At 30.3% G+C, this 14,985-nt stretch overlaps 1 long non-coding RNA gene across 2 annotated transcripts in view; it reads left to right on the top strand.

Annotated features, from left to right (window-relative positions):
* Nucleotides 1-490: 490 nt before the first annotated feature.
* LOC144445946 (uncharacterized) overlaps nt 491-14,985 on the top strand; it is a 39,523-nt gene continuing 25,028 nt past the window's right edge. For both annotated transcript variants that reach the window (XR_013481933.1, XR_013481934.1), the window contains exon 1: nt 491-628. This is a non-coding gene — a long non-coding RNA (uncharacterized LOC144445946). The remainder of the gene's footprint in view (nt 629-14,985) is intronic.

Here is a 14,985-nt window from a genome sequence, read left to right as displayed (position 1 = left end):
AAATATATCTTAGAAAGTAAAGTTGGTTGGTATAAATAGTCCCATCTCACAAATTACACCTACAGAAACCAAGACTAGATTAAACACCCCCAGCTGAAAATATCATATCATAATTATCATAACTATGTAAATCATAATCATAACTGTATGATGATTTTCATATTTATGATAAGCTCATTGTCACGTTTTAAATATTAGTGTCTGCTGCCATAGCAACTATTGTGTGAGACACCCTAGTTTGCCGTTTAAAAAATCGTGACTATTCATTGAAGACGTCGTTGAGACAAACTCAATATGCAAATTTGTTTGAGTGTATTTATGTAATATATTAAATAGTTCTGTAAAACAATAGAAATTATAATAATTCATTAGTTTGTGTGGTACGGCGTGTACTGACATAAAAGTGACCTCAGATTGATAAACCAACGTTACGTACTTCTAATGTGCTGCTATCTTTGTATCAATATTCTAATTTTAGTGACGGCGTTTAATTGCGCTACGTACGGATTATTTGAGTCTATTATTGGTGAATTTACAGCGATTGTACAGAACTAATTAATTTGGTTGGTGTAACCATGTGAATATTAATATCTTGTTCGGGTCTGACTGTTCAACCGTTATCAATGGAGTGAGTATGAAGCTGTCTCTTTCCTTTTTAATCTGTTTTATGGCTTGTCTACAATGGTGGTGTTAGTGATTATAATCTAACTTTTACCTCATTTTATTAATGTTTAATGTTGTACTCATTGCACAATTCTCTGTTGTGTCTCATAACGATCACGTTAACTTAAATCTCCAAACATGACAGAATTTCAACTAAAGTTTTTTTGAAAAACATCCTTAAAAAATGCTTTGGCATACGATAAAAATCAAAATGGCTTCTTGTTTTATACAATTTATGTATCTTGAAATTTTACCAAATTTTGATAACTATATACATCATGTCACTATATCTCAAATGGAAATTTGTCAAAATTTAGGACAAAATTTGAAAAATGATTCTGATAAAATACTTGAGCTATTTTTTGATTGATATATTTACCTCCAAATTCTGTAAAAATGTAAATGATATTTTTTAGCTTTCTAATTGCAAATAGATGTGCGTATATCGTAATTTACATGTACAGTTTTGTCAAAACAGGTCTTATTTTGCTCAAAATATGCAAAATTGTCAGCAGACAATAATAAAAAATGGCTCCAATGTTTGTGTACTTCTTTTCTAACAAATATTTAAATTTGTGTGTTCATTTTTTCACTAAATATTTTTTTCATGATTTAAAAGATAGTTGTTCTAACTGATGCAAACTAACTGTGTTCAGAACTATTTTATTTTCTGTTTTTATGCAGACATTTTGAGAAGCAGGCATATTGAGTCATATGGTAGTCTATTGACAAAAGCTATTTAACTATGACACAGACATTTTCACAATACTGAAATTCACAACCTGTCCATGTTTTTGTTTGTTTTGTTGCTTTGTGAATTTTACCTTTTAATTTGTCTTGTTGGTGCATTGTAAATCAATAAATGATGAAATGTATACAGCCATGACAGAATTTGAATATTGATCAAAACTATTCAACGGAATATTATTTATAGTAAAGCAAGTTTCGACTTATTATTTTTGTTGGCATGAACGTGTTACCACATGGTGATATTAATTCAAAAATTCGTCTGTGATGACAAAATTCTATTCAGTCATTTGTCCAAACATTGTGTGCATATGTTTGCATGTGGTCCACATCATACATCAGAAAAACTTAACGGTTGTATGGAAAAATACAATGGGTTTTTTATGGAATTTCCATGATAAATGCTGGCAGATTTGCATATTTTCAATTGCTTTTTTTTGGTTGTGTCAGCACAGGTATTTAAACTGTGATATTTATCTCCCTTGTTATTTGTTACAACTGTATGTTTCCTGTGCCCTATTTTTGGAAGATTTCAATGAACTACAGTCATCTTTTCATCTTTTGACCAAAACCCAGCTGTCATATTCACATGTTCATCTCATAAACTGCTGATGTAGCTAAGGCCTCCCTATCTTCATGAAAATCACTTTTTGTTGATTGTTTGAACTTTATGTGAAATTAACCTCGTAATTTTCTCACACTACTTTAAAACATAACTAAGCAGGACTACTGATGAATTTTTGAATGAAAACAACAAAACCTTCCTATTTTCATGAAAATCAGATTTTGTCGGTCATCCAAATTTTTTTACGAAATGTTCTTCCCATTTTGGTTCTAAACTACTTAAAAATAAAAAAGTAAACATAGCTAAGCAAAATTAGGGCTACTTATGAATTTTTGAATGAATAATAACAAAACTTTAATTTTTTTCAGTTGGCTAGGGCTTCTGAATAAACTTTGCTAAGCCCTATTTATATGTTTGAATATCAGTGTAACATGTTGTCTGTCTGTACCAGCTGCTTGCATTCTCACCTATAAGATATCATTATATCTGGTGTCATACGTGTTGTTTAAGCCAGACTTTGCTGACACTTGGTGTGTTTATGGCAAATATCACATACTTAATTTAAGCTGCTTTTTGTTCATTTCAATTTTACTGAACTAGTTATTATGCAGTTACAAAGAATTAGGAGAAAAAAAAAACTATTCATATATAAAGCACTATATATTGTGAATGTATAAGCCATAACAAGCACTCATAGATTTTTTGGAAATTTAAAAATAATATGTTAAGTGACTATAAAAGAACTTCAACAAAGTGGTCCCAAATGTGTTAATATTTAAAAATGAACCCCTCCACATCAATACTTCAGTGTATTTTTGAGATTAGACTATATTTACACATACCAAGGAAAGTTTAAGGTAAACAATTATAGATTTTTTTTTCATTTTAAATAGAATTTAAATTTTGAAAAGATTAAATTATTTGAGTTGGCAATCTCTAAGATATTAAACTGAGGGTATCAGGAACACCATCAAGATTTGTTTGTTTGGACATATTTGATGTCAGATAAAATCAGCTGACTTGTTTGACATGGGATGTTGTGAAAAATGATCTGGTTATTTTGTAAAATACATGTGTATGTATACTGATAGGTCCTTGATAGAATGAGTGGAGAAGAAGGCTGAAGTGTAAATATGTTATCATACTTTAAATAAACACAGATTGCATGTCACAACAGGTTGAAATTTTCTACTTTCAGAGAGATGTGTATAGTGACAATACTGCACAATATGCTGACATTTCCAACAGCCTGAGAACTTGACCTTGACTATCATGTCAAAAGACTTGTGGCATTCATAAATATGTTATCATTTCCAACAGCCCAGAAACTTTGGTTCATTCTTGATGATGATAGAGTCATTTCCAATGTCTGTTATGGTGAAAAGTATTATCACCCAGAAAGCAATGATACAGGTGAATTAGAAACCTTTTGTGTAGCTTTGAACATTTGGTCCTGTCTCCGTGATCTGCTCAGTAGGTTCAAGGAAGACATGCTGCAGTGTCTTGTAATGGATATTGCTCCAGCCAAGTCCAAACTATAAAATAAGGAGAGGGGGCAGGAATATAGCCTTTGACCATTAACATTCAAACATTAAACCACCATAATAATAATTACACCAAAATATCACAATCTTTACTTTATTTATTGCTTGGTTTAGTTAGCAAAATATGGCAGTAGAAAGTTTTTTGTTTGACGAACACTTTTGATTAACAATCTATTTCTCAAGAAATTTTTGATTTGCATGAGAGTAATTGTATCTTAAACCTGGTATTTGGGCTTTGATACAAAAAACTGTACAGCTGGATGCCATAGCCTCATGTATTCAGTCAGAAAATATCACTGTTAAAGTTTCACCCTTTATAAAAAGAAGTCAGTTAGTACACACAATTCTCTTGATGTTTGTTGAATGAACCCCTAGGTATCTAGACTATTACAAGTGTATGTCTGAGTAAAATGCCTCATTGCCACATACCCACATACCCACATACACTGTACTTTTAAAAAGCTCTGACGGTATTTATTAATGAACTGATTGGTGCATTGTTTGTCACAATGAGAGGGTTACACAGGGTGTAGAAAGAAGTGATCACAGTTAATGAATTCAAAGCCAGGGTTTCAATCCTGGTTTCTTGGTCTAGTATTATCATATCAGTGGAGGAGCTATAACATTATATATAGGAGAATTGTTGTATGTTGGACCAAGTTGTTCTAAATCTCTGCCAGATAACTGTTTTAATCCTAAGTTGTAATCCTAATAGGAGCTCATGAGCCATAAAGTTAATCTATGTGGTATATGATGTTTACAGTGTTATGAAGTAAAACTAAAACTAAACACACAACAAACAAGTGCTTTTTTTTCTGTTTTGTGCCCACTCACCAATCATTAAAAGTTAACTATAATACATTTAATAAGATTTGTGCCAACAGAGTGGTTGAGTTATTTGTACAGACTGCAAACAACAACAAACTTAATGAGACCGTCAGTGTCAGTTGATGATATCGGCTACATAAATAGTTTAGTGTATCTATCTTCTCTATTTAATCACAATTTAAGTGTTAAGAATTTTCAGACTACAGATGCGTAGATCTCGAGAGATAGAAAACCAGAATTAGTTTACAGACTCCTCTACTGGCTGTGTTTATGTAACAAAAAACCTCAACAATAGAAAAAGTATTAGTTACCATCAAATCTGAAGAAATTGACTCATTTTACAGTATATGGTATTGCTGTTAGCCAAAATAATTCTTTAGCCTAAAGGAGAGACATTAGTTAAAATTAGCACTATCAAACTTAGACATTTACAATGATGATGATGAGATCCAGTTTACTGTGATTTTTCAATTCTGATAAAATGCCCGAGAAACAGATTCTACAAATTTACTAACCAAAAGATTGAAAGTCATAAAATTTTCAAAACATTTAATAATATTATAAATGATTTGTTTTGGTATATATTTATTTTACAATTCGTGTAATAATACATTGTAATATAGAATGTTACAATTTTGATAAAATATTTACCAACTTATAATTTACAAATTAATTTACCTAAACAGTAAAAAGTCTTGAAAATGTTCAAAACTACAAACAAGGTATTCTTGTTTGTGTTTGAAATTCAAAATGGTTGACACCAGCTGACAGACAGTGGCTGCTGTACAAACTGTCACTTTTTACAAATTTATCTACTAAAACATTAAAAATGGTTGAAAATGCTCCAAATTTATCATCCAAAACATCAAATGTACTGATGCAGAAAAAGTTGAAAATTTACTTTGACAAACAACAACAAAGTTTTGTTTGTGTCTTAAGATTCAAAATGGTTGTCACCAGCTCTCAGACAATAATTGCTTGACTGTTGTTTTCACGCACTACAGGTTAATAGCGGTAAATAGAAAACATACTCAGTTATTGATTTAAACCACCACCAAAAGTACATGTGGGAGTTCGGGTCAATACAAAATGACAAAACAACATTGATTTTTTTAGTCTTCTTACTATCTCAACTTGCCCAGACAAGAAACCTGACTTTATTGACAACAGCCAACCAGTTTTGTTTTACTCTGTAAAAGTCACTTTTATCCATTTTAAAATCTAGTGTGCTATTGTCAGAAGGATAAAGACCAGGTTTTTGTTAAGCTACTAGGTTCAAGTATTGATCACATGGTTTAAACTGACATGTGTCTCTCTGTCTTGAACTGAAAACATGTTTTCAACACATTAACCCACGATTTAAATCTAGCCGTGGTCTTTAGTCTAGTCCAGTGAGTGCTAAACCTCCAAATTGTAATTTATAGTGGTACATCTGACTAAATTGGTTTGAATGAAGGACAGAATAATCTATAGTTTGAAAGTATACAGTATTAGTACTTGTCTCTGTCTTAAACAGAAAACAAATGTTTCAACAGAATACAGGGTTTAAATTTAGCAGTGGTCTTTAGTCTATTCAGGTGAGTGCTAAACCTCCAAATTGTCATTTACAGTGGTACATCCACAGGGGACCCAGGACCGTGTGACAAACAAAACAAAGCAAAACAAACAAATAAATAAATAAACTATCAAATAAATGACAAATGAACAAGCAAACGAACGACAAGTATAGGGACAAATAAAATAATTAAATAAACCAGCAATAAACAGATACTCGTGGGGTATACTAGATATGGTTTTTTTCTATACCATTACTACAAAAAACACAAGGGTTCACTCTAGGTCTTTCTCTGTCCCTCGTTTCAAGCCTCAAAATACACCCAAATCAATCTTAAATGACAATAAACACTCAGTATACGTAATTTACATCGCACATGAACTACAAATTTCGGTGATTTAAAAATCAATTTCCACCATCTCCATCGCAGTATTCATATGTGTTAATTATCGGCAACATCCCGGTATTTGAATTCAGTTTAAATACCGCTTCATGCCCTCTGACCAATCACACGAGTGCTAACCACTTTGAATTCAATGTGTGAAATGTAAGGTTGGTGATTTTCTCTATGGGAGATTAAAATGTTTCACATTTAAATACAATTACTGAATCATTTTAGACTTTTTTGCTGACGAAGTAAACTCTGTCTGTTTTAGTACCTTGTTTACTGGCTGCATTAGTCATAGTAACAACTGTGGTTTTAGATTCAAATTGTTAGACAGATGTATTGGTAGTTTTCTCTCTAGGTTCTATAAATGTTCCATTTTAATATGGATTTTCTGAGTTTTGTATATTTAGTTTTATTCCTGTATTATAACATTAGGCACCTCTTCAAATGCAGTTTATTAAATTGATATTTTGTAATCCGGTATATTTTTTTTACTTTTATAACATTTACCAAATCACTTTATAGTTCCTGCTGTGCTGTATAATAAGACTCTGTTTTAAATGCCGACCAATACCTCCCCATTGTCTAGTCATTCCACCGCCAGCATTACTTCATCCGTATGTGATGTTTCCATGGTAACTGATCCTATAGATGCAATATGGCGCCACTTTTAAAAGGAAGCCTACATATAAACGTTAGTGTGTTGGTTGAATTGATTGATTAAGGTAAGGTTGTATTATCATGCTGGACTTAGGATGAGATACTAAAAGACCCCTTAGCATTTTAGGTTTCATATTTCACAAAACTGACTCTCCTATCATAGAAATTCATCTGTAATTCTCTTCCGATAATCCTTAATCTAGGAAGGTTCAATTCTCCCTGCATCTTTTCCGGGAAATTTTGACTAATTTCAAATTTTCATTTCCACAAATGAAACCAACCTTGACTAGTATATAGCTGTATTTCCCTGTCATTTACATTTTATAATCAGACCCCCTAAGTTGATGGGATTATGTTGTTTACAATTTATAGTTGACATAGCCATCGTATGTTTAACAGAATTCACAACATGTTGGTATTTTATCAGTGTATAAAACCTTATTGTGTCAGTTTATAGTATCTCTTTATTATTATATTATTATATTTCTATGAAATTTCAATTTTTTCAACAATGAATGAAAATATGGAAAACTCCTGATGGTTTCAAAATATACTAGTATATAGGAATATCATATGAACAATATTGCAATTTGACTCATTTTACTGTTTTCAGGGTTGCATTTTTTTAAACATCACAACTGATTTATGTGGTTGATTGTATAAAGACAAACTAATTTTTCATTTATTTCTGATAATATTTAAGTCAATATATGTCCAGTATAACTAACTGTGTTAATGGATAGTCTATCTATTATCAATTGTTTTTTTGTAAAGTTAGAATATGACTTTATAATAATTTAATGCTTATTTTTTTTAAGTTCATATTTTGTTGCTATGTTTGGCACGCTACTCTACTTACTGAAATGGTGTGTAAATCAGTTAGAAAAAAGAGATGGGAACAGACCTGCACAGTGAATCATAAACATCTTTCAATTAGCAACTTCTGATTTTGATGGTATGTATCTCAAACAAATTAATGTAACTTATATTATAAAAATAAAATAATATTTAAAATCAAAATCATAGTCCAGTATGCCATCGGTACTGTGTATGACGTGGTTTAATACAAAATGAGCTAAAACTCAGCTGAATTATCTTCTGTGAAAAAAACTTTGTTATATATATGTTTAGGTTCATTGTGTATTTTTTATATAAAAATAACAGAAACAACCAACGCTGTTACTTAAATGTCATAGTAAGCCTAGTGAGTGAGTGAGTGAGTGAGTGAGTGAGTGGGTGGGTGGGTGGGTGGGTGGGTGAGTGAGTGACTGACTGAGTGACTGAGTGGGTGGGTGGGTGGATGGGTGGATGGGTGGGTAGGTAGGTAAGGAAGTAAGTAAGTTGTAAGTTAAGTATAAAGTAAGCAAGCAAGCAAGTAAGTAAGCTGTAGGTAAGTTGTAAGTAAGTAAGAGTTGTTTATTATAGTGACATATGATATACATTTAGAAATTGACAATAAAAAGAAGAGAAAATTAATACATCACACAGTACATTGGGCTTATTTGTTACTATGAAATTATTAACTAACTAATCTCAAGAAATGTAAGAATGGAAAGAGGACAATCATAACAAGTTAAGGAAAGTAACAGTACTAAGATAAAATATACATACATGTATATCATAATTAATTGTACAGTATGACTACACATGAACCCAACCTATGGTTTTATCTTCTTCAGAGAAATGTAAATGTATTTTTATATTGTTGATTTTTTGCTGATAATGTGTATGTTAAACTTAAAAACTACTAAAAAACAGAAACAACCAAAGTTCATGATGAACGGCACCAGTAGATTGTACAGTATGGCTACCAGTGAGTTCAACTTTCAGGAAAAAAGAAAGAAATATGTTTTGTTTGTTGTTGATTGTTTTTATGACGTCTTTGTTCATATTGCTTAAACTGAAAAAAAATTGCAAAAACAATCATAGCTCATGATGAGTGTTTTCAAAAATGACAGATGTTGCCTAGATATTTATATAATAATAAATTTATCTATAATTTCTTAGTATTCTATTATTTATTAGATTATAATGACCTCACTAAAAATGAACCAAAAATCCCATATTTCAACAAACTAAGTATTTGCTTACAAATGAAGTGAAACCATAGGCAGTCTACAGCAGGAAACACCTGAATGTGAATGAACAGGTCTGTGTACATGGCGTTCACTACTTCACTTTGTCAACATCGCTAAGTACCTCATTAAATCTAGTATGAAAGAAACATTATTAATAACATGTACAACTATTATTTAAACATGTGATGAACAGTTATATTGAAATTTGAATTATTAGTAATATTAACAAGACAGTGGTGTCCATTGGGGTTTTATCATCTATTTTTAATATGTTAACCGCTTCACTACCAGAAATATGCAAATTGATTTTTATGAATGTTTTGTATTAAATTTAGTTAAATTTGAACTAAATTTTGTAACTAATTTAGTTATTTGACTAGTTTGTGGGTTTTCAGTTAAAAATAAGTTTAGATGACTGAACGTATTTCGACTTTGTTCAAATAATTTCAGTAGAAGTATTGTACACAGAGTAAATTTATTCACTGACACTACACTGGTGTTTTAAGATCTTTATATGCTAGCTACCTGATTAGTACCACAAATGTTCAACATGATTTGAAGTTCCTTTATGTATAAATTGTTGTACGTAATAAGTCACACTTGAACCAATATTTTGCTTTCAAATTAACCATTTGAATAGTTTCTGAGTGTCTCATTAAGAATAAAGTTCATATGACTGAAAGTTTTAGAAAAACAAATAAATTGTTGAAATGATGTCGGTGGTCAAGTGTCGTACATAAAATTGATATATTGGTTTTTAATGACTAGACTTTGGTGTCTGTTCAGTTGTAAGATACATTTTTTTTCATTTTCATAACTATTTAAAATGACTATTGAGTATTGCATGAAATCTGGTGTAACAGTCAGTTAAAATGTTGACACAAAATTATTCATAATTTCTGTGATTCAAGCTAAAAGTGAAAACAATACAAGTGAAAGAGTTACAGATTGATAATGAGGAGACTATTTTCAAAGAAGTTTGTGTAATTTCTTGAAAAAAATCTAAGTAATCTTTTAGTTGTAGTCATTGCAGTCATTGTGCAATCAAGTTTTAAACTATGTAAATAGATCATGAAAAACTAAGGTTTCGTTATTTCTGCAGAAAAAATTTCCATCTTGAACTACAACTATGTGGATATCTCAAATGTTACAAATACAGGTGCATTGTTTCATTATGATTATTTGCATATAATTTGCCGAAGTACAGGTGCATTATGTGTTATGACAATAAATATTAATAAAAATCCTTGTTTTAGTGCAAGTATAAATCTTCCTGGCTTAACTTTTCTAGAAATTTAAAAGATGATTTGAACAATAGTTGGTAAAGATAATCGATGTATTTTAGAATATGAAAACTGATATAAGTAGGTGAACGACAGTTTATTGTATTTAATCACCTTAGGATTAGAGGAGATTTAAGTTGGGATTAATTTATACTCGGATTATTTTTATTTAATTCTGGAGATTTAAGTTGGGATTAATTTATACTCGGATTATTTTCATTTAATTCTGGAGATTTAAGTTGGGATTAATTTATACTCGGATTATTTTCATTTAATTCTGGAGATTTAAGTTGGGATTAATTTATACTCGGATTATTTTCATTTAATTCTGGAGATTTAAGTTGGGATTAATTTATACTCGGATTATTTTTATTTAATTCTGGAGATTTAAGTTGGGATTAATTTATACCCGGATTATTTTCATTTAATTCTGGAGATTTAAGTTGGGATTAATTTATACATGGATAATTTTCATTCAATTCTGGAGATTTAAGTTGGGATTAATTTATACTTGGATTATTTTCATTTAATTCTGGAGATTTAAGTTGGGATTAATTTATACATGGATTATTTTCATTTAATTCTGGAGATTTAAGTTGGGATTAATTTATACTTGGATTATTTTCATTTAATTCTGGAGATTTAAGTTGGGATTAATTTATACATGGATTATTTTCATTTAATTCTGGAGATTTAAATTGGGATTAATTTATACTTGGATTATTTTCATTTAATTCTGGAGATTTAAGTTGGGATTAATTTATACATGGATTATTTTCATTTAATTCTGGAGATTTAAGTTGGGATTAATTTATACTTGGATTATTTTCATTTAATTCTGGAGATTTAAGTTGGGATTAATTTATACTCGGATAATTTTCATTTAATTCTGGAGATTTAAGTTGGAATTAATTTATACTCGGATTATTTTTATTTAATTCTGGAGCACCTATGAAAATTGTGTAGAGTGTTTTAATTGAATGGATGTCAAATGTAGACAACTGAGACACTTCGATTTCATTGTCATTAATTAAAAAGTTGTACATATATTAGTGTTTGCTGAGATTTCATTGTCAAATTATTGTCCAGGTATAGAGAAAGCAAACAACATTACAGGCAAATTTTTTTTTCAAACAACAAAAAAATGGTTAAAGTTGAATGAAATTTTCCAAGGCTGCAGACGACATGTATTTTAAAGTACTCTGGTAATAAGATAAATTCATTGTTAAAAATGAAGGGAAATGAAAAATCCTTTAGTGCAATATATGTCTATGTTATTATTTGGTTGCCAAGGGCAATTTTTTTGAATTGATAATAGTGCGTTCTACTACCACAGCAGGATTCATCACATAAATTTTACATCAACTATTCTCAGTTTTATTGACCTTTGACCTTTGGCTCATACATTGAATGATAGGCCCATTGTTTCATCAAAGGGTAAATCTTTAGTACAACTATCACTTCCAGCCTTATAATCCATCAAAAACTATTTTCCGGTTCAACAAATTTCAACTCTCTTTTTATTCTTAAGTTCTCTTAAATTTGTAATTTTTCATCATTTACTTCTCAACAAGACCTTTAATGACAGTGACTATTTTCAGTGTTATGAAGATTGTAAAACTGTTACACCACCCACTGTATAAACAGGTAAACATAGTTTGCTGTCAAAGTCAAAGTTCTATCAAAACAAAATGTTCAATGGGGTAAGGGTGTTGGATAATTTTGGCTGTTTACTTTTAAATTTATATTCATCACAAAGTCATATATTTGACTATATATATAAATATTGGTTTCATTTTTTGGATAAATGTCAAGAACCTGTAAAGTTACACTAGCTGAAACTGGTATATTGTTTTTTAATTTGTTAAATGACATAATATCTTGTAATATTGTACACCCTCCCTTAATAGTATTGAATCGCATTTTAGGTATAAATATAATACTCTAAGTTGCTTTAATATTTATGATTCAATTTGGAAATGTTGACCTTTGACACATACAATTTGACCTTTGACACATACCATTCTATGACCTTTGACCCATGTACTGTCTGTGGTTAGTAGACAACCTGTATTCCATGGTCATCATTTTACTATGATCCATCCTCACTTTCCGGTTCAACTAATTTCAACTCAGTTGTGATGTGTCAAAAGACTTCTTTTCTTAAAGTTCACTATATTTGAATATCTCAATATCATAAAATGATTAGAAATTTTGCATTTGTCTTATTTATTTCAATCTCAAGTATGTTTTTTAAAAAATGTATTCTCGGGATTTTCACAAAAATCAAATATTATTTTGTCACATTTCGATAACATTACCCCTTACAAAGTGTTGATCTTTTCAAATCTTTGGTTAAAATTTTGAATGAATTAAGGAGCAAAAATTGTCTGTTAGTAGTTCAATAAATTACAAAGATTAATAAATGTGTTAAAATCCTTGTTAATATACGTACAATATCAAACTTTTTGCACATTTTGAAATTGCTTTTTGCAATGTATTGAATTACCAACACAGACTTGGTTTAGATGTAGGAAGCCATGATGGAATGGTTTTAAAATTCTTGGAGAAAATACTGAAATAGTGATATTGTTTTATAACTTATGCTCTAACTTTTTTTAAATACTAAAATTCCCCTATTTCTTAAGAACTAGATATACACCAATTTAATGTGTGCATCCAGCAGCAGCAGGCAGTTTAGATTCATCAACAAATACCAGAAATAGTGCAAGTCTGCATTTGTGAAAAACAACATACCTAGGGAGTCATTTTCATATTTGATATGATCATAATTATGCAAATATGATAAGTAATAAATGTGATATTGTAATAAATATAGCTGTAGTACATCAAACAGAGTGTACTAACCATGCGGCGATTGACCTGCCATGACAAATCTACTCACTAACAACACGCCACCATCGGTTGCAATCAATATTCGTATTCCCTGTAAAATAATACTCAGAAATGATACCTACAATTTTAATGGTCAAATATCAAAATGTAAATATATTTTTTATAGATTTTTCATTCAAACAAATGTCTTATTTATTACTGTACGCATAATGATAAACATACATGAATTGATAATAGCAGTAATACCATAGTGGTCCTTAGATATAGTATTAATACCATAGTGGTCCTTAGATATAGTATTAATACCATAGTGGTCCTTAGATATGGTATTAATACCATAGTGGTCCTTAGATATAGTATTAATACCATAGTGGTCCTTAGATATAGTATTAATACCATAGTGGTCCTTAGATATGGTATTAATACCATAGTGGTCCTTAGATATAGTATTAATACCATAGTGGTCCTTAGATATAGTATTAATACCATAGTGGTCCTTAGATATAGTATTAATACCATAGTGGTCCTTAGATATGGTATTAATACCATAGTGGTCCTTAGATATGGTATTAATACCATTGTGGTCCTTAGATATAGTATTAATACCATAGTGGTCCTTAGATATAGTATTAATACCATAGTGGTCCTTAGATATGGTATTAATACCATAGTGGTCCTTAGATATTATAGTAGTAATACCATAGTGGTCCTTAGATATGGTATTAATACCATAGTGGTCCTTAGATATAGTATTAATACCACAGTGGTCCTTAGATATGGTATTAATACCATAGTGGTCCTTAGATATGGTATTAATACCATAGTGGTCCTTAGATATGGTATTAATACCATAGTGGTCCTTAGATATGGTATTAATACCATAGTGGTCATTAGATATGGTATTAATACCATAGTGGTCATTAGATATAGTATTAATACCATAGTGGTCATTAGATATAGTATTAATACCATAGTGGTCCTTAGATATAGTATTAATACCATAGTGGTCCTTAGATATGGTATTAATACCATAGTGGTCCTTAGATATAGTATTAATACCATAGTGGTCCTTAGATATAGTATTAATACCATAGTGGTCCTTAGATATAGTAGTAATACCATAGTGGTCCTTAGATATAGTATTAATACCACAGTGGTCCTTAGATATGGTATTAATACCACAGTGGTCCTTAGATATGGTATTAATACCATAGTGGTCCTTAGATATAGTATTAATACCATAGTGGTCCTTAGATATGGTATTAATACCATAGTGGTCCTTAGATATAGTATTAATACCATAGTGGTCCTTAGATATGGTATTAATACCATAGTGGTCCTTAGATATGGTATTAATACCATAGTGGTCCTTAGATATGGTATTAATACCATAGTGGTCCTTAGATATAGTATTAATACCATAGTGGTCCTTAGATATGGTATTAATACCATAGTGGTCCTTAGATATGGTATTAATACCATAGTGGTCCTTAGATATAGTATTAATACCATAGTGGTCCTTAGATATGGTATTAATACCATAGTGGTCCTTAGATATAGTATTAATACCATAGTGGTCCTTAGATATAGTATTAATACCATAGTGGTCCTTAGATATAGTATTAATACCATAGTGGTCCTTAGATATGGTATTAATACCATAGTGGTCCTTAGATATGGTATTAATACCATAGTGGTCATTAGATATAGTATTAATACCATAGTGGTCCTTAGATATAGTATTAATACCATAGTGGTCATTAGATATAGTATTAATACCATAGTGGTCCTTAGATATAGTATTAATACCATAGTGGT

This window comes from Glandiceps talaboti, chromosome 14, assembly GCF_964340395.1.
Source record: "Glandiceps talaboti chromosome 14, keGlaTala1.1, whole genome shotgun sequence".
In the NCBI taxonomy this organism is placed as follows: Eukaryota; Metazoa; Hemichordata; class Enteropneusta; family Spengelidae; genus Glandiceps; species Glandiceps talaboti.
This window is presented reverse-complemented; position numbering and strand designations above follow the sequence as displayed.